At 33.6% G+C, this 15,809-nt stretch overlaps 1 pseudogene across 1 annotated transcript; it reads right to left on the reverse strand.

The window, feature by feature from the left end:
* Positions 1–4,108: 4,108 nt before the first annotated feature.
* LOC149261622 (nucleobase-ascorbate transporter 6-like) lies at positions 4,109–15,607 on the reverse strand (annotated as a pseudogene). The gene is made up of 12 exons (XR_016245966.1): positions 15,604–15,607; positions 15,313–15,363; positions 9,590–9,755; positions 9,400–9,491; positions 8,121–8,212; positions 7,966–8,024; positions 7,681–7,772; positions 7,507–7,584; positions 7,050–7,210; positions 6,675–6,914; positions 4,846–6,545; positions 4,109–4,733 (listed from the first exon to the last, which is right to left on the reverse strand). The product of XR_016245966.1 is annotated as a nucleobase-ascorbate transporter 6-like (transcript).
* Positions 15,608–15,809: the final 202 nt, after the last annotated feature.

Consider the following 15,809-nt stretch of genomic DNA (forward strand, 5'->3'; position numbering starts at 1 on the left):
TTCCAACCGAAGATTTCTCATTTTCTCATGTCTCTACTAGCATGCTTACTACCACAAACAATATTTTGAACATTAACTGATTCCAGACTAAGCAAGGGAAAAATGGTCATCTGGATCCTCTAAGACACTATTTCTGACTTCAAATTAAATCTATAGTCATGGTTCACTCCCTCAACATAGAACTTCTATGTAATACCATTGTATAAGATGTTGGCAGTTGTTGTTCACACTGATGCTGCATTTTTGTGATAATCTGGACGGGAAAAAATAGTATTGTTGCATGATATTTTCCATTAGGAAAAGCAAATTGTAAATGATCTACATTCATACCTCCTACCTCCTGGGTTCTCTTATATTTCTGAATCATATGATAAGGCAATGTTTGGGGGCTTAATGCTTCCACTGTACAGTCTGGCACAAGAAAGAGAAATAGGAAAGGTGACAATCTCATCAAGCTGCATATAAGAACTGTTATCCAAAGTCTACTGTAGTCATCTTTTTGGACATGAAGCCACTAGAGTAGAAGTGCGCTAAACCAAGAACCAGAGGTATTCCCAAAGTTAGACATTGACATCAGGAAAGGAAAGACAGTGTCTTCGATGCCATTGGGACAAAGTCGGGCAGATAACACAAGCATGGACTTTAACTTAAGCTTTGTCTCTTAAAACAAAAAATCGATCTGGAATATGCATCCAAAAATTCACCCTTGAAACAGGTATAATGTCAAAGAGCCCAATAAATGAAGATGCGACTTTTGTATGGATTTCTTGGGCTAGATTTCCATTTATGATGTCGATGCAGGAGCTGGTGGATTACAATGATTTTGCATGGCATCACTCACACAAATTCAGTATCGTAAAACCCCAAAAAAGACTAAAATCTCGTATTCCCAATTGAATTATGATGCAACCAGACGTGTTTGTATCCATGGAATTCATTTCTTTGGTATTGTGGTTGTAGGGATCTCCAGGCCTAAACTTCACTGGGGCTGCATCCAAAGTAACAGCCTGAAGAATAGCTGGCCCGTCTTCACATAGATATGGTTGCACAACTAATCCAATGGTTGTTAATTGAGTGCCATCCAGAAATGGCTTGTACTCCTCCCTTGATAGCACACATATATGTAAAAACATATTATTTTGGAGAACCCCAATCTATCATTGTCCAAGGAAGGTTGGGTCATTTGACAAAAATGGTACTAAGTCTTGATACTTTGTAATGTTGGGCCTATTCTTTATGCAACAATATGCATATGTCTTGGAAATCACATGAGTTGCAAGAAGTCTTCCTTTCACCTTACATCCAATCCATTGTGCACATCAAGGGTAATAGAGGCCTTCAAATGTTAACATTGATGATGCAACCCAGGTTTGGATCTGCCCTTTCCAGCATACAGAGGAAGCCAACTATCCATCGACAACATATACCTTTTTACCATTAACTGGGTCTATATGGTTAAACTTGTACGATGCCACTGGTATTGGAATAGATTTATGATAGACAAATACCTCATTTGACTCTGAACCAATAGCAACAGAAAGCCCCACAAGGCTCCTTTCATATCTATGCCCAGAATATGTCAGAACAGGGTTGCAAAGTACACTTCTTGTGCTTGTTGTCAGGTTCCAAGGCTTGATTGTGCCATCAATTGAAACTGAGGTAGTTTTCCTATGATGTGCAAGCAATATATTTATAGGATCTTGCCATTGAAGAGACACAACAATAGTCAAAAGTTGAGGACTACAAGTAACTAAGGTTTCATGTTGAAGTGTTTGGAAGCTCCCTATATGGCCTTTCTGCTCAAAGCATGCAAGAAACATGTAGAAAGCAAAATTCAAAGTCTGACTCAGTTATCTCCACTTTCCCACGTAATACCATAGCCTCAAGATCACAATATTTTTCAATAACTGAATATGCTTGATAACTTCTTTTGGAAAATTGAAAATGCTTTCAATTTCCAAATAAATACCTCGAATTCGAGCCTTCGATTGATGTTGGTCAGAGCAAATGTGGCTATTTGAATTCAAGCCCTTTGATATGAAAGGTAATTATGTTGGCTTATTATTAGTCATCCACCCTGTTAGGACTTCCCTTCCGAGCATCTGCACTACGTCAAACGAGCCAGCCACAGGATCCCGAGTTCCATGAACTATAATTCCTTTGGTACGCGTATTGATAAAATGTGAATTGCCATTAATATCGTGGAGACTGGGAGCATCACCATGCCAATCTTGTAACTGTTTTTGGTGAGCAACAAACCAGACATGGTAATCATGGTATTAGGCAAGGCACCTCACCTTTGTAAGCATCTCTTTGACATGCTTGATTTACATTTGTTTAGAAGGATGTTGGTGATCTAACTCATTGTATGGATCATTCACTAGGCCACGTACTCCATGCCTAAAAATTGCTTCCTTTGCATGTTCCAGGTCCTAATTAATTGAAGGAATTTTTCATTTGAAACTTTATCAAATAAGGATTGTCATTTAACCATTGCTTCCCCTGCTCTGGTTCTTTGGCACTGATCCATTGTGTGGAGTAGCATGAAAGGAAAGCTTCTTTTATATGATGTTCTAACAGTCCTCTCACATGCTCCTGAACCTTGTTTTCCATGGAACAAAGAGCAATTGGCTAGTCTCTAGCATGGTTCACGGGAGCATCAATCCACTCACTTTTCCTTCTTGACATCTTCCCCGAGATTCCTGAACTGAATCGAGAAATGTATATCTCATGTGCAACATAATACGATGCATTGGGGGACTAAATTCCAGCTGCAGATGATATTTGATAATATTCTTTATTACCTTTTTTCTGAAGGGAATTTTTTGTCTGCAATCCTTCTTGATGTGCTACTGTTACATTTTTATTTAGTTGAATCTCCACATTACCACACATTGCAAGAACCCTAGTGAATTCATTAAATGGTTGAGGCAAGATACAAATAACAGAATTACCTCTCCTCCTTTTAGCAAAAATCCCAGGTGTAAGGATAGCAATGTCCTCAGCAAACATGGTATTGGAGTTTGGAGTGTGGAAGCTTAGTTTCATTAGAGAATGTTCCTTGTTGTCTTCAGCTGTACCATCCACTAGGAATTCAATTTCTTCTTGGAGCATGTTCCTTGTAACATCATTGCAAACTTCCAGTGGCCTTACAAAGACTCCAGTAAACTGATCCATATTTTGATGTCGAAATTTACTTATATTGAATATATATTGAGTGGGATCTTATCCCCTGCAAATGAGAATGATGCCATCAAGATGCTTCAGATTGTCTTCACAAGATTTGTGTCCATATTTTGCTGAGCCTTTGACATGAACAATACCTTCAATCATGACACTGCCAGACTTAGTGGGTAACTGAACCTTTTCATGGGACAAACTTTTCAGGGTCTTTCCAACTAAGAATTCAAATGAAAATGGTCCATATATTTCTTCTAAGCCTGGTTTGGAAACCTCTTTATTTGCAACATGAATTAATAACTTTTTCCTACCACCATTTGGATTAACACTTACCCTTTGGCTCGCTTCAGATGTATTTCACAAGGCTTCAACTGTATCTTCAACTAAATGTATTGAATCTTCATTTATGCTTATATCTTCGTCTTCAGATTTGTAATTGCTTTCCCCTTTCTTTGCCATCTTTAATGACAACCATGTTTCCAATTGTTCTAACCATGTTTGAGTTTCTTAATCTAACAGCTGGCCAGAGTTATGCTCTAATACCACTATAATATACCCAACAAAAGTTACATACAAACTTTTCCAAAAAATTTAAAATTTCTCTTTGGCACCTTTCTATAAACAGTTTGAATGCAAAGTTTGGAAACACCTTCAACAAACAACTCAGAAATTTCGTCAAACACTTCAAGGAAAATTTCAGATAAATAACTTCAGTTAAAGAACTAAGGCAACTAGGTTTTATTTGATAGCTGCAAATGTTGTTTGGTTATATCAGGTAACTAAGTTGTTTACTGTTTAACCTGCTATCCGTGATGAATTTTTTCTGCAAACTGCTATTATTGAAATTATATAACTGATTACTGGCTAATCAGACGAAAACTTTTACATAAAGAAGCCATCCTACAAAATAGTGCTGAGGAAGAAATCATTCACAAAAGTTGCACCTCCCATTATATCTATTTATTTAAATCCATGTCACTGTCAAATAACTTTAATCTAAAAAGTCAGCCTGGACAGGATTCCAATCAATAAAACAAAAGACACTCCCCTTCCGGAGAATTCAACAAGAATGGGACCTTGGCATCACAAATCCATTTAAATTTTAAACCTTCAATCTAACTTTGTTCATCAATGTAGAGTAATTCTGGACTGCTTTAAAATTGGAAATTAGCTCCAAATAGCAATTATATCAAATGGAAAAAGTGGGAAAAAGATGTTCTGAAATGCAAGTTGGAGGGAAAAGAAAAAATCAACAAAAAGGACTATCCAGTATCTGCCAGATATGTTTCACTTGTAAAGCAAAACTTTTACAACATCCGAACATCCGGTATCTGATTTCTTTAGGGACCAACGACCTGGCATCAATAGATATGATGCTAATTGAATGTCTTTTGTCAAACCTCGATCCTTGAGTCCAAAGACTCAAATAACTTTGGACGTGTTCTATACTTGCACTGCATCATAGACAAATTTGAACTTTGACCATCAGAGGCTGCTCGTAGGCTGATTCTCAAGTCATTGAGGACAACAATACTCCTCCAGAATAAACGCCCCTTCAAACATGTATTTAGCATACCCAGCATGACATTTAGATATACAAATATAAAAAATGAAAATCTAAACAAATTTCCATCATTTAACCAGGTATGGTGTGGGAAAACTTACATCAGTGTAGTCTTGATCAGTTAACCACCATAAACACCTGTTCGTAGTGTCATAAACTCTCCTACACACAAATGACGATATGCCTGAAGGAAGTTCAACGTCTTTCCTGAGAAATCCAACTTTAGATGGATGAAGCAATGAGGCAGCTCATATCTCATCTTTGTGAAATGAAATAACCAGCTGTATAAACACACGATGAAATCATGTAAGACAGACATTAAAGCTTCAAAATATCTCATCTGTTTGCAACTCTATTGAATATGGAATAGCAATATAGCAGATGCGTAATAGATCATAATAAGCATACCAGTAAACCAAGGCACTGACCTTTTCCAACGTATATTTAAAAGAACAAGCATCTTCCTTAAGAAGTGAACCAGTCAACTTATTATGGAATTTGTTTCATTGGAGTGCTCCACCTATTGATGTATCTCCATTTGAATAGGTTCCCTTGCACACATCTCCATGTTATTGGTTCAAGGCACCCACACGTGGAGGGTATCTATTCAGATGATATACTAACTATTGAACCCTTTTTTTTGGAATCGACCAATATGGCTGAAGCATCATTGCATCAATTGAAGGTACACAAGGATCTAACATTTTCAGGTTCTAATACTACTACATGTGATGGCCTAGAGATAACAATACAGAGAGAGAAGATGACCTTCCTTTTACTCTCTTCCACCAACATGTACAATCTCCAAAGCAAACATTCAATCCAAGAATGCTCAGAACTTTCTTAAAAAACAAGGTAGATGCAATGGATGTTCAGAATTTCCCTTTGTTGTTATGTTATCAGATAGAGTTTACAACATGGGGATGATCTTGCAACTCTAGTGGCCCCTGTTATATTGGTGGCAACATGTGTGAATGCTACCTACCCCAGGAGAACTACAAATGATTCTGTCATGAAAAGCTGAAAAGTATATACCTAGGATGAAACTAACAATAATAAGCATATCTGATCATGATGCATAAAATGCATAAGGAAAAAATCCCCAATATGTAGAACATAATAAAAAGTACAAAAGAATAGATGACAATTCCCAAAAGCAATCTGTGATACATTGCATGGAATGCCATCTGAAAAGCTGTACTATATTTTTTGTTACTTTTCCAATGTCATTTCATTTTTGCTGCAATAATTTCCATGCACTCATTTTGGAAGAAAATCATGAAGCTAAAGTTAATGGTAAGCCTAAAGTGCCCTGTCAACAGGAGCTGAAGTCTTTATTTCAAAGGCAAACAACGTTTACCAAAAAAATTATATTTTAAAAATGTGCTATGAATAACTAATAATTCTCGCATTATGCGTGGAGAATATCAGAAAGCAATTGTACTGCTAGTTCCTACTAATGCCTTTGCAAGGGGCTTAAGATATCATTACTATAAAATGACTCTATATGACTCTCAAGTTCCAGATAAATGCTCATTGGCTCAATTTGAAGCACCAACAACAAAAACATTCTGTTGCACCTTCAAAAGTACTTACAAAAATAAACTACTCTATGCACAACATGCCTCTTTTGAATTGGAGTCAAGATAACATATTGACCACTCTGAGAGTCTGAAATGTACTTTTCCTTTTCATTATTCTCCTTTTGCTGCTCACCAAGAGCGGTGATCTTGAAGTGCTCTGAAAATGATTGACCAGGGCACAGAGGCATCCATTTGAGATAATTCGTGAAAGCAGTTCCCTATCAAAGTGATAGATATAAAATATAGACATATTAGATTTCACACTGTGAAGTTGTCTCTTTCTGAATTGAAGACACTCTAATTATTCTCCAAATGCACCAAGGCTATTGATAAAACAGAGACCCCACCTCTAAAATAAAGTTTCATCCTCAGACAGATGGGAAAAACTTGGTCAGGTTGAAAGGGAGAGCATAAAACTCTTCACTTCTAGGATCAGTTTTGAATGAACGGAACTTATCCCACCAATGATGGCCTCTGTCTTTCCTTGTTGAGCTCTCCCCCATATGTAGAGTGTTATCCAAAAACAATGCTACGCTGCCAGTAACTAAAGGTGGTGACGAGAAAATCACATTGATAATGTCATTGAACTGTTAAAAAAGCCATTAAAAAATGTTTAAAGTTAAAAACATTGAAAATTTGAAGATTGAAGGGAATGTTGCCACAACGAACTGCTAGCCAAAAAATTTCAATGTAGTCCCTGAAAGAAGTTGTAAGAACCCTACCCATCATCCAAGAGTGTGGACTGGACCATGACCAGAAGAAACTGTAAATTCATTGAAGTATTGTGGTACCGATAATCCCAAAAATAGAGAGAAGCCCAAGATGAACTTCGTCCTGAAACTATTTAGATTACAAAATTGAAGGAAACTGAGACCCTCACCAGCTGCTCATCAAGAATACAAAAAATTTCAGACACGAGGCAAAACCCAAAGAATTGTTGTTCTACCCTACAATTTTAAAGCTGCATCGTACAAACTGTCTGCCAATATAGGTACCCAATGAATTGTTGTTGTACCCTAATATGTTGAAATTGCATTGTACAACTAAGTGTCTGCCAATATGAGTTAACCTTAAGGTTTTATGCATACATCCATTATACATTATGGCAACAGCTAAGATACTACTAGTTGACTGACTTTGCAGCTCAGCACATAGGATTTGTGTACACTGTATACATACCAACATAACCAAAGAGGAGACAGTACATGGCAGCAACAATGGGTCCTGGTATAGAAGCAAAGATTGCTCCAAATTTGCCTGGAACACATTAACACGAAATTAGCAATGCCAAATCCTAGACTAGGGAATAAACCCCAAAATGAGAACAATATACCAACTTGAATTGATTATCACCAAGAACAGAGAAGAATATCATAAATCTTGCTGATATCTGGAGCACCCTTCGACTCCCAACTCGTGTCAACCCCAAAAGATGAGCATTCTCACTGCAAATTCCCAAGATAAGACAAATTTCAGAGCTAGTATTGCCAGAAATGGGTCAAGTTGCAGCTAAAGTTGCAAGAAATGGGTCAAGTTGCCTGGTTCTTACACTGATACATTTCAGAGCTAGTATTGCCAGAAATGGGTCAAGTTGCAGCTAAAAGTTTCCAGAAATGGGTCAAGTTGCCTGGTTCTTACACTGATACTGTGGACCCATTTCCAGTTCCAAACATCCCATCCAATAAAATTCCAATTCCCTGTAGAGAGGACCATTACATTCCATCAACGACAATGATACAATCTTCCAATTACCTGAAGCCATAAGGGTGAAAGCAACGAATCCATTTCCTTACCTGCCAGCCTATACCACAGCTGATGATAGATGAAGGGGGAGGTGTGGCACTTGCAAACCTTGAAACAACATAGAATGTACCAGTAGACTGCAAATTTATGAAAGAAAAAAATAGTAGTCAATACCCAATTTTGTTTTTAAATAGAAACTCATAGATAACTATCAGAAATGTCAACAGGATAAAGAAAATAAAGGAGAAGAAAGAATATCTGATATATGGCAAGCAGGCAGACTTCAGAGACACAAATATTTTTTTTTGTATAGAGGAGGAATTGTAATTGGCCCTTTCTCATGTTGGTATGAGACTATAATTTCTTGGTGAGCCTTGCCACCCACATAGTACTTCGGTGATACATAATACTTCATTTTCACAAGCATTGTCAATTGAGTAAGTCTCAAAAAGTTAGAATTCTTAATATTATTATTTATATTTTATTAATTTAAAAATAAATAAATATAATATTATAATTGTAATATTTATAAATATCATTAAATTTTTTTAATTGAAATATATAATAGTTTTTTTAAATAAAATAGATTTTTAATAAAATTATTTTCAAATATTTAATATCTCAAAATTATTTTAATTATGTTTATGTTTACATTTTTAATTAAAAAATATTATTTTTTGCTTGCAACAATTATCAATAGTGGTTTTCTTATATCATAAAGTTTTATTTTATTTTATTATTTTTTTAATTGAGAGTTTTTATTAGAAATAAAGAAATAAGTTGATGGTTAAAGTTTTAGGGGTATTTAGCAAGAGTATGGTTTTCTTATATCATATCATTTTATCTTATTTTATTATTATTTTTTATTGAGAGTTTTTATTACAAATAAAGAAATAAGTTCATGGTTAAAAGTTTAGAGGTATTTAGCAAGAGTATTTTTTTTTTTTAGCATTCCAAGTGATTTGATTTTCCTTAAATAATTGTGACGTGTCACTCTTTTTTTTTATGAGTAATTTTTTTTTTTTTAGCATTCTAAGTGATTTGATTTTCCGTCACTCTCTATTCTCAATTAATAACTATTAATGTTTGTCCCTATTGTGGGATTTTTTATTGTGTTTTTCCTAGTTACACTCAGCGTTTAATGCTAATGTTGGTTGAGAAAAAATATGTATCCATTTTGAGATATAGGTAAATACGATTGTGCAAGGTTCAATTTACAAGATTGTGTGAAGTTCAATTTACAAGATTGTGTGAAGTTCAATTATGAGAGGCAAAAATAATAATATCTGAGACACAATAGCAACTGCAATTATGACAAAAATAATAATATCTGAGACACAAATGCTGCCGCCATCATTGCAAAAGACTGTCCTCCATCAAAAATAGGTCCTCCCCATTGAAATGGATATGGAACACTTATCCTGCAGAATAATAAAGACCATGCTGAGGGTTTGCATGAGAACGTACTGTATGAAATGACATGACAATTAGTATGCATGCTTCTTGTAAGAATGCATACCATTTGGCACCACTAACTAGTCTAGAATGGTCTGTTCAGCAATGGGCTTGGGTCTTTTGAGGGGTATGCTTGTATGCTCCACCTACAGTGAGAATATGGGCATATGCCCACACAATAGCAACTGCAATTATGATGGCAAAACGCTCAAATAAGAATGCCAACTGCCCATCTACGTTACAGGCTTACCCTGCAGCTTCTCCCGCGCAGATTTAATGGCCGCCCCTACGAATCCGGAGTCAGGCACAGGTTGAAGAAGGCGCTGTGCTTGAGGAGTGTTCTCCGAAATTGCTGAGAATAAACAGAAAATGCCCACAAATTGCCCACGGTCTGTTCAGCAATGGGCTTGGGTCTTTTGAGGGGTATGCTTGTATGCTCTGCTCCACCTACAGTGAGAATATGGGCATATGCCCACACAATAGCAACTGCAATTATGATGGCAAAACGCTCAATTAAGAATGCCAACTGCCCATCTACGTTACAGGCTTACCCTGCAGCTTCTCCCGCGCAGATTTAATGCCCGCCCCTACGAATCTGGAGTCAGGCACAGGTTGAAGAAGGCGCTGTGCTTGAGGAGTGTTCTCCGAAATTGCTGAGAATAAACAGAAAATGCCCACAAATTGCCCGCTCTATGCCCGACGCCAGGTGTCAGCCTGAGAAACAAAAGGACGACGAAAGTCCCTTTCAAAGGAAGGCCTATCGGCCTAAATATCATTAAATTTTTTTAATTGAAATATATAATTTTTTTTTTAAATAAAATAGATTTTTAATAAAATTATTTTCAAATATTTAATATCTCAAAATTATTTTTAATTATGTTTATGTTTACATTTTTAATTAAAAAAGATATCATTTTTTGCTTGCAACAATTATCAATAGTGGTTTTCTTTTTAGAAATAAGTTCATGGTTAAAGTTTTAGATGTATTTAGCAAGAGTATGGTTTTTTTATATCATATAATTTTATCTTATTTTATTATTATTTTTTTATTGAGAGGTTTTATTAGAAATAATGAAATAAGATCATGGTTAAAGCTTTAGAGGTAATTAGAAAGAGTAATTTGTTTTTTATGAATAAAAATCTATTTTTTATGGCATTTTAAGTGATTTGATTTTCCTTAAATAATTGTGATGTATCACTTTGTATTCTCAAATAATAATTATTAATGTTTGTCCCTATTGTGGGATTTTTTATTGTATTTTTCCTAGTTACACTCAACCTTTAATACTAATGTTGGTTGAGAAAAAATATGTATCCATTTTGAGATATAGGTAAATAAGATTGTGTAAGGTTCAATTTACAAGATTGTGTGAAGTTCAATCAAACTTAAATGCCCAGTGGTTGAGAAAAAATATGTATCCATTTTGAGATATAGATAAATAAGATTGTGCAAGGTTCAATTTACAAGATTGTGTGAAGTTCAATCAAACTTGAATGCCCGATGACATAGTTTTAATCCTCACAAGTAGTTTCCTCTCTAGACCCTCCTTAAAAATTTAACTAGTTACCTTGCCACTACTAACTGAATTATAATACATTTTTCATTATTATTTTTTCTCCTTTTTTTGTATAGAGGAGGAATTGTAATTGGCCCTTTCTCATGTTGGTATGAGACTATAATTTCTTGGTGAGCCATGCCACCCACATAGTACTTCGGTGATACATAATACTTCATTTTCACAAGCATTGTCAATTGAGTAAGTCTCAAAAAGTTAGAATTCTTAATATTATTATTTATATTTTATTAATTTAAAAATAAATAAATATAATATTATAATTGTAATATTTATAAATATCATTAAATTTTTTAAATTGAAATATATAATAGTTTTTTTAAATAAAATAGATTTTAATATAATTATTTTCAAATATTTAATATCTCAAAATTATTTTAATTATGTTTATGTTTACATTTTTAATTAAAAAATATTATTTTTTGCTTGCAACAATTATCAATAGTGGTTTTCTTATATTATAAAGTTTTATTTTATTTTATTATTTTTTTAATTGAGAGTTTTTATTAGAAATAAAGAAATAAGTTCATGGTTAAAGTTTTAGAGGTATTTAGCAAGAGTATGGTTTTCTTATATCATATCATTTTATCTTATTTTATTATTATTTTTTATTGAGAGTTTTTATTACAAATAAAGAAATAAGTTCATGGTTAAAAGTTTAGAGGTATTTAGCAAGAGTATTTTTTTCATGAGTATTTTTTTTTTTTTAGCATTCCAAGTGATTTGATTTTCCTTAAATAATTGTGACGTGTCACTCTTTTTTTTTTATGAGTAATTTTTTTTTTTTTTTAGCATTCTAAGTGATTTGATTTTCCGTCACTCTCTATTCTCAATTAATAACTATTAATGTTTGTCCCTATTGTGGGATTTTTTATTGTGTTTTTCCTAGTTACACTCAGCGTTTAATACTAATGTTGGTTGAGAAAAAATATGTATCCATTTTGAGATATAGGTAAATACGATTGTGCAAGGTTCAATTTACAAGATTGTGTGAAGTTCAATTAATGTTTGTCCTTATTGTGAGATTTTTTATTGGTCTTTCCTAGTTACAGTGAGCCTTTAATACTAATGTCGGTTGAGAAGAAATATGTATCCATTTTTGAGATATAGGTCAATAAGATTGTGCAAGTTTCAATTTACAAGATTGTGTGAAGTTCAATCAAATTAGAATGCCCTGTGATAGTTTTTATCCACACAAGTAGTTTCCTCTCTAGACCATCCTTAAAAATTTTAACTAGTTACCTTGCCACTACTAACTGAATTATAATATTTTTTCACTATTTTGAAAAAAATATTTTTTTTAATGGTAAATGTGCGATTTTAAATGCCCATTGGGTGAAGAGAAGATAGTGACAGGGTGTTCTATTAAGACATTTTTTTGGTGAAAATGTCATTGGTTTGGAAATTATGCGCAAAAAACTAGCCATTCTAAGGGTTGGTGTGGGCTAGGCCAAGAGTGATCTCTAAATTTTTTTAGGCATGCCAATGTAATCACATCACACAAAATGGAATATTTTTTTTCATTTTTTCCTTTTAATTAAAATGAAATAGAAAACTATATGATTTTAATGTTGAATTTACATGCTATACACATATTTTGCAGGTACAAGCTAATAGAAGAAAGATATTGTCCTTTCCATAATAGATATAATTTTTGTTTTCCATTTTACAAAAATATACCACATACTTTCCTACATATTTAGGGATTCTTATGGATCTGTACATCCTAATGACTGTAAGTTTCAAGAAGTTAAACAAAAGCATGATCTCTCTTGCTACGTTCATGAGAGAGACAAAGATACTAACTATTAAGATACACAACCATACTAACTATTAAGATACACAACTCATATTATCACTAGTGACTCAATTTTTTATACTAATATCACACAAAATTGGATCAAGTAAGCATGATTTCATTCTTTTGAGAAGGGGTTAGATGTGCCTCCAAAAGAAACAATACTCTTATTGTCACCTCCATGGGTAATGGGGGTCTTTCATCTTTTCCACTGAAGCTCCCAAAGGTTCTTTTGGGCTCAATCTTCAATAAAATTTCCTATAAATTCTTGTTAGAGTTAAGACAAGTTATCTTCAGTTCTTCCATATGTCCATCTTGATGGTTGTTTGCTATTGAAGATGGTGTAGGATTACACTGTCTAGATTTGTCCCCAACCCAGGCTGGGATGCTTTCCTTATCTCATACTGTCAGAGTTTGGGCCTTGGGCCTTGAAGTTGAAATTGGCATAGAAAGCATGGGTTTGTTAACAAATCAAGAATGAAATCACAATTTACCCATGGTATCCATTTTTTCTTGTTGGACTTTCACCCATGTCAAATGTGATATTTTGTTCTATTATTTGTAGATGGATAGGTGGTCTCATTTAGATTGAGGTCTTATCTAAGAATCTATCCATATGTATGAAGTGTTTGAATCAGTTTATCAATCTTGTCTCCATGAATCTAGAAAGTGTGCTCTCTTAATATTTCCCAAAAATAGATCTCAAATGGTCCACCCATCTAAATTTTTCTCTCTTGATATTTCCCACAAATAGATCTCACATGGTCCACTCATCTACAAATGGTAATTTAGACTAGAAAACTATTTATTTTCATTTGGTGATAAGGTTTTATCTTCCAATATTACTTAATATCATGATCATTTCAAAATCTAATATGAAAATGATGATAATTTTAATGTAATACTTACCAATAATTTCATTATTTTTATAAATTTTTTGTTTTTGTTTTTGTTTTTGTTTGTTTGTTTGTTTTTTTTTTTTTTAATGAGAGTGAATCCAATTCAATATGCATATTATTCATCAAAAATTGATAAAATAAGAAATTTACTCCTTTGCATTGAAAATAGATTTTGATGAAGTATAAATTATTTCATACTCACAATAATTTAATTTAAAAAAAAAAGGTTAAAATTTTATTTATTTATAATAATAACAAATTATATTAAAAATAAAAATAGAAAGATGGCTAGAGTTGTTCATTTTTTAATTTGTCCTATATTTTAAATTTCCTTTATATTATGGTATATGATTCATATTAGAAAATGTTTCATATAAATTTAATAACATTGTTATGTAAAAAGGTAGAAAATGGACATATAGAATGTAGAAGATATTTCTAATAATAAATTGTTAAATATATTTTTTATTTTTAAATTATATTGAATTTTTTTTATATGTAAATTTTCAAAATTTATGTCTCACTACTTTTCCATTTCCATTGCAACATCTAATGCAATTGCTAATATATAATGCAATTGCTAATATATAATATATATATCTTGTAAATAAAATGTATGTCGCAATTTATCCAAATCGTCTTACCTTGACGTGCGGTCAACATTGTATCAAAACCTGTCAACTTTGAACTCGGGCATTGTACCATTCTGCTTTTCAATTCGTAGACCTACACTAAATTCTTTCATCGGACTCGTGCCTCAGTTATTCTGGACTCTGAAAGCTTGAGCGTTACCCTGCTGTTTTTGGCGAGTGTTTTTAGACACGATAGAGTGCGAAGGCGTTCGAGGTCTTTACATTGGATATTCGACCACGGAGATAACTATGGCAACTCATCTGTGTCTCTTTATAGCTTATTAGTTAATAAACGAATGTTATTTCCTAGGTTCTGTTTTGCACCAGAAACTTCCGTTGGATTTTTCTTTTCTCCACATAATCCAACGTTCTCTTCCTGGGCAGCACAATGGATGTGAATGAAACCCTAATATCTTCCTTTCTTACTCTGGTTAACCGAGTAAGAAGCCAATGTCTAGAGTCAAGACTTGCAGGCCGTGGTTTGCATCTACACCCTCCTTCGCCTTTCTATTTTCAGTTTAGTGCAATTCTTGATGTAGCAAGTGCAGGAACTAATGACTAGTTAAAGTTATTGGTCTAGTAGTTTTTTTTGCAAGTATTAACATTTAATTTTTTTCAGTTTTTTTTATTAGATTGGATCACCAGACTTATGGAAATTAACATTTAATTTTTTTCAGTTTTTTTTATTAGATTAGATCACCAGACTTATGGAAATTAACATTTAATTTTATTCAGTTTTTTTTATTAGATTGGATCACCAGACTTATGGAAATCAATATTTTTCACTTAACTGTTAGACCACATCATCTCTTCTCTACTCACAAATACAGTAACCAATCAATTATTTCAACATTCCAAACATTCAAGTATTCTAGTGCATCCTTAGGTCTTTATATTCTTCACTTGCTTGTAGATTGCCATTATTAAAATTAATACTCACACTCTTTGCTAGGGTTTTTGCATTACCTCCATTCAATAAAGTTCAAATCGACACATTGAAATGACTTTTGATTTCCCTATAATAGAAAGACCAAAAATTCTGTATTTGTCTTATTGTCTCAAAAATCTTGCTCTAATACATTGCGAGCACACTCAACAGTCAGAGATAATTGTCATAGGGTGAATCTTCATTTAGTAATTTTTCTACTGTTGGTATTTTTACTATATGGCTCTACCCATGTAGACAGATCTCATGATTTGTTTGTCGAGCTGAAATTCCTTGTGGTGAACAAGTCCACCAGGCTTGATGTCCAAATCCTCATCATATTGAGGTTCTCCTTCCACTTCGAGGTCATTCTTATGCTCTAGTTCTCGGTAAAGGTTCTTCAGTTCTTGTAATATCTCTTGTAGTGACAGTTTTATGAGTCACAGCCTTATATCC

This window comes from Pinus tabuliformis, chromosome 6 (assembly GCF_031772625.1).
Source record: "Pinus tabuliformis cultivar Carrire ecotype Pingquan chromosome 6, CPIR1, whole genome shotgun sequence".
Lineage (NCBI taxonomy): Eukaryota > Viridiplantae > Streptophyta > Pinopsida > Pinales > Pinaceae > Pinus > Pinus tabuliformis.